A 6,000-nucleotide genomic window follows, 5' to 3' on the forward strand; every position below is an offset into this window, starting at 1 on the left:
TCTCTCAGGGTTATAACACCCCCTACATTGTGTGTGTGTGTGTGTGTGTGTGTGTGTGTGTGTGTGTGTGTGTGTGTGTGTGTTCCCATCCAGCGTGTGCCATCTGACCAGAGTTTTAAGGACAAGAAGAGCTAAAAGAAATACCAAACCACAGTTTAATGAACTGTCGCTCACTTCAGATTTAGAGCATGCAAACTTCGCTATAGTTTTCAAAACCTCAAAAAGAAATGTGAGCAGAGTTCATATGTTTTGCCACCAGCAGGCGGCAGATATACATGGAGAAACTGAAAGCATAGCCAATCTGTCACAGGATAGCTATGAATCTTGTACAAGAAGATAGAGATGGCATCATGTACAATGTTAATACATGTATATATACCAACATATGTATATATGTGTTTGATTATACATATTAACATGTGCACATATATATTACCATATCAATATACATACTCATAAATATATTATTAATTCATGCGATACACAGATATAAATGTATACACATGTTTGTATGTACACATATATTATATACATATACACATACAGATAAACTTAAGGAATTTTAAAAAGCAGCTTTCCTTTTGCAAGTATGATAAAAATACTAATTTTTACTAATGTTGGTCTTCTTATTTGTATTTTGTATTTTCTGGTTTGGATAATAACAAAGAGAGTTTGAATTTGATTGGGCATATTTGGATACCAGTATCTCAGGTAGGAAGGGACTGCTTTACTTCATAGAGAAATAAGAGGAATAAGGACAACGACCCATTGCTATCCTACATTTACTGTGCACCAGATACTGTGCAATGTGACAAATTCCACATCTCATTTTTCTCTCAGACAACATTTATAGAAGGTCCCCACTACTTTTATTTTACCATTTAACCAATAAAAATACTCAGTCATAGAAGTTAGGTAGTGTGCCAAAGGAGATTGTAAGCGAGAGAAGAGACACCACAAATAAGCATTATTTGAACGCAGTCTGGACTTTAATGGGATACCACATCACATTATAAATTTTCCTCATCCTACAAATTCTCTACTGCCTTTAGTCCCAGCACTTGGGAGAGAGGCAGGCAGATGGCTGTGAGTTTGAGGCCAGCCTGGTCTACGGAGTGAGTTCTAGGACAGCCAAGAAACCCTGTCTTGAAAAAACAACAACAACAAAGCAAACAAAAGGAAACAAAAGTGAAGAATCAGAAAGATGGCCTGGACTGTGCATGACTGGGCATTGGATTAAAATCAGATTGGTCCTATGCACGATTCTTGTTTGTAATTACAGCTTGCAATTAAATGGGACAAAAATTTCAAAGAAACAAATAAAACAGGACTTAAAACTCTGTGTGGTTGGTGATAGTGTGTATTGGGAGAGTGTCTCTTTCCAGAAGTGTAAAAGTATATGGGAAGGGGGCTTAAACTGTCTATATCAGTCAGGGTTCCCTAGAGGAGAACTGAGAGAATGTATATAGCAGTGACTTAGAGGCTATGGTTTAGATAGTCCAACAAGTGCTGTTTTCTGACAGAAGTTCCAAGAATCTAATAGTTCAGCCCACAAGAATGGATGTCTCAGCTGGTCTTGAATATACATCGACATACGGAAGAAGTAGGCTCCAGTATCAGTGAAGGAAAGCCTCAGCATCTGGATAGATAGGCTTGCTTGTGAGTGTGAAGGCCAGCAAGCAAAGGGCAAAAGCTTTCTTCCCCCACGACCCTTATATATAGGTGAGGCCCAGATTTAGGGTGGGTCTTCCTACTGCAAATAATCTGATTTAGAAAAATCCCTCACAGGTGTGTGCGCTCCTTGGGTTTTTAGTTCATTCCAGATGTAAACAGGTTGGAAACCAAGAATAGCTGTCACACCGTCATTTAGATTCTGTCAAAGGGGTCAGAAACACAGTGCCTCAGCCATCAGGGAGATTCAGTCTTTAGTACTAGAAACAGAAGTATTGACACCTTAGCAAAGCAGAAGACTCCATCCAGTGTGAGACACCAAAACAGTGAGACAAACAACAAACAAAACCATACCTTGTGGCCTGTTTCAATGCTGGGAATAAATATCAGAGGGACAAAGGCAGGGACAGATGTCTTTCTTGACTACTAATGACAAAGGCTTACAGGAATAAAGGAACTGACAATAAAGCTCCCAGTTATGTTTGTGACAGAAGATTAATAGTGATTGTAACAACCCACAGTACCCAGGAGTTCTATACTGGAAAAAGTAACTATCACCAATCCCCTTCCCTCAATTTTTAAGTCTTTTAAGACACAATCACACATAGTTTTGATTGTTTTATTTTTTGCATTTAACCCTAAACTACCAAAGGAGAGTTTATCTTGCTTGATGGTACTTTATTGATTTACTTATTTTTGGTTTTTCAAGACTGTTTCTTAAGCCTTTGCTGACCTGGAACTAACATTGTAGACCAGGCTGCCTCAAACTCACAGAGATCTACCTGCCTCTGCCCAGTGTAATCCAAACTAGTTTCTCTGAATGTGAGTGACAGTTGTACATCTGGGGCCGACCTGGGGGGGGGGGGAGGGCGAGTCCCTGGCAGTGGCACCAGGATTTATCCCTACTGCTTGTACTGGATCTTTGAAACCCATTCTCTTTGGGTGGATACCTTGCTCAGCCTAGGTATAGTAGGGAGTGCCTTGGTCCTTTCTCAAAGCAATGTGCTTTACCCTCTCTGAGATATGGATGAGGGTAGGGTGGGGGGAAGGTGGAAGGAATTGGAGGAAGAGAGGGAGACGGAACTGGTATTGATATGTAAAATAAAAAGATAATTTGTTTTCTTTTTAAAAAATGAATCAAGTTAGAAAAATAATGAAATGTGTGAAGAGAGAATGAAAAAATTCTTATTAATCATTTTGTTGAACTTTGAAATTTCATTTTTATTATTTTTAATCATATGAGTGTATGCGTGTCTGTTTGGGGAGTAGATATGTGTGCATGAATGTAGTTGCCTATGGAGGCCAGAAGAGGCTCCTTGATTCCCTGCAGTTGGAGTTAAAGACAGTTGCAAAGGCATCTGACATGGATGCTCAGAATCAAACCGCAACCCCCTGCTAGAGGTATGTGCCTTTCATGACTAATCTCTCCAGCCCTTGTTTACTGATATTTTAATTTCAGGTATTTCCTATTTGTTGGTTGTAGGAAATATGATGATTATTACACTTTCCTATGTTGTATATATCTTTTTTCAGAGAGTTAAAGATTACTTCCCTTTTCATTAGTTTAGTGCTGTTGTATATGTGTGTGTGTATATGTGTGTGTGTGTGTGTGTGTGTATATGTGTGTGTATGTGTGTGTGTGTATATGTGTGTGTGTATATGTGTGTGTGTGTGTGTGTGTGTGTGTGTGTGTGCATGTTTATCTTTGCATCTGCCTATCATTAGTAGTCTGACCTAAAAGGAGCCTGTGCTGGCTAGTTTTATGTCAACTTGACACAAGCTAGAGTCATCTGAGAAGAAAAAGCCTCAATTTAAAAAATTCCTCAAAGATCAGGCTGGGGGCAATCCTGTAGGGCATTTTCCTAATTAGTAAATGGTGTAGGAGGGCCCAGCCTATTATGGGTGGTGCCACCCTGGGCGAGTGGTCCTAGTTTCTGTAGGCAAGAGGACTGAACAAGGTGTGAGAAGCAAGCCACTAAACAGCACTTCTCTAAGGCTTCTGCTCCAGTTTCTGCCTCCAGGTTCCTGCCCTGCTTGAGTTCTTGTCTTACCTGCTCTCGATGATGAACTAAGATGTGGAAATGTAAGTGAAATGAACCCTTTCTTCCTCAAGTTGCTTTTGCCATGGTGTTTCAACATCGCCATTTTAACCCTAACTAAAACAGATTCTAAAGCGCTTCCCAATATGGACCATGGCCCAGGTAATTTGAAGGTTTCATCCTTCCCGACCCCCGAAGTCATCTTCCCAGACCCCTCCAGTCACTGTCTCTACTCCACAACATAGCTGTTTTCCTGACATTCCCTCTCACCCACTTCCTGGGAGTTTTCTTTTATCCAGCTGTGGCCATGCAATATTTTGAAACTACCGCATGCATTCTGAGAGTGGAACTTCTGCTGGACCCCATGAGCAGAGTTAATAATACACCTTGAGGTCACTGAACACTTAAGAATGCTAGCCTACTGTGTAGTCAGACTGTTTGCTCGGCCTGCCTTTAAGAGAACTATGTTGCAACTGACATTACTTGCCTTGGATTTCCCATGTAATCAACTTTTACAACCTCAGCTGATGCAGACCTAGTCTTAAACTATGTTCTTTTCCACGCCCCTGTCCCCGAACAATGCATGTGTAAAGCATTTGCTGAAAGAGGCAATTACAGAGGTTGAGAACAAGCTTCTAAAATCTATCAGAGATCAGAAGCATCCATTTAAGGATATTGGCTGATAAAAAATGCTGTTTGAAGTACTGCTTGTTCAGTGGGTCAGTTGGAATCAGTTGGAGCCAGTAGCTTAATCCCTTGTTAAAAAAAAAAAAAAACAACTCTGTTAAAGATTTCTGTAAAGTTTCCCATTCCTTCCCTACGTGATGTTCTTTGCGCTGTTCAGTAAATACAGAACAAAGCCACCTGTGAGGAACAGACATACACAGTCACAGGCAGACAGACATACACGACACACAGAAGTTCCAGTCACACCCAAACACGGGGACTGACGGATTCACAAGTACAGGTCAGCAGAGGACAGAAGACACAGGAAGTTGGGGATAAATCTAAATAGACAGAGGACAGAAGATGCAAAAAGTAGGGAATTCAAATCTGAATAGACAGAGGACAGAAGACAGAGGAAGTAGGGAATTCAAATCTGAACTTGCTCTTGGTGAAATGAGCACAAGGAAGAATGCTTTCTTTTCTTATTGGGACACTGATGTATCATAGGTAACTTGGAGCTAATCACTAATGTTCGAAATCCATGAATCCAGCCTCTCATATTAGAAGCTCTGTTTCCTAGGTCCTCTAACCACTCCTTTGTCTAATGGAGCAAAGACTCCACTGACTTCTCTGCTGTCTAAAATTTTGTGATAATGTGCCTCCACATGCCACATAGTCAGTGCACTGGGTATTGAGTGGACTCCAAGTGGAAGCAGTTCCTTTGTGAGAAAAATCTTTTTTATCTCTTTGATTTTTCCCCTGTGTTTTATCATGTTCTTCTTTTGGAAACTCACAGATCATTTTGGCTCTCTAATTCTCATATTTTGATCTCTTCTCCCCCCTTTTGTACTGTATTCTGAGAACTAGATGTAAATGTATCCTCTACTGAATTTAAATAAAGCAAAACAAACAAACAAATAAACAAACAAATCCTTCTTCTCTTGTAATTTGAAATTTGCAGAACAAGTTCTTGTTTTTAGAATGATCATTTTTGTATCGAGGATCAACATTTATTTCATGGAACTAGTACATCTATGTGTCTCGCTAAGAACTTTGATCTCCAAGTTATTCATGTCTAATTTCTGTTTCTTCAAGTTCCTTGTTTCTGTGTTTATCTCTTTTGCTAAAGGCTTTTGTCCAATGCATCACTATTCTTAATAATTTACTTGTATTTCAAAGAGAAAAGTGTGTGTGTGTGTGTGTGTGTGTGTGTGTGTGTGTGTGTTGGGGCAGTGGTTGACTGGTGGGTCTTGCTTAGCCATTTCTTTGGAAGACCCTAAAATTTAGTATCTATATGTCTTTTTTTCCTAAGCCAATCAAATTCCCCTGATGGGAATTTTCCAATTCTTTGTCCTAGGGATACATGTCTACCTACTAGCATTAAAGCTGATAGGCAAGATGACTGTCAAAGGGTGTATTGAATCACCCTAGTCATCAGCTACTCAATAATATTCATCATTATCATTCTCAACATTCATTGAGGAGTTACTTCACCAAACACAAACATGCATGTATAAGTATGTTCTTTACATCATTGTTAAACATGGGAAAAGTTTAAAGCACTCTATATGTCCAAAATGAAACATTAATTATAAAGCCCATGGTATATTGCCACACTAAAATA

The sequence above is a fragment of the Microtus oregoni genome, unplaced genomic scaffold, assembly GCF_018167655.1.
Source record: "Microtus oregoni isolate MIOR12 unplaced genomic scaffold, Mior012 000050F_005, whole genome shotgun sequence".
NCBI lineage: Eukaryota > Metazoa > Chordata > Mammalia > Rodentia > Cricetidae > Microtus > Microtus oregoni.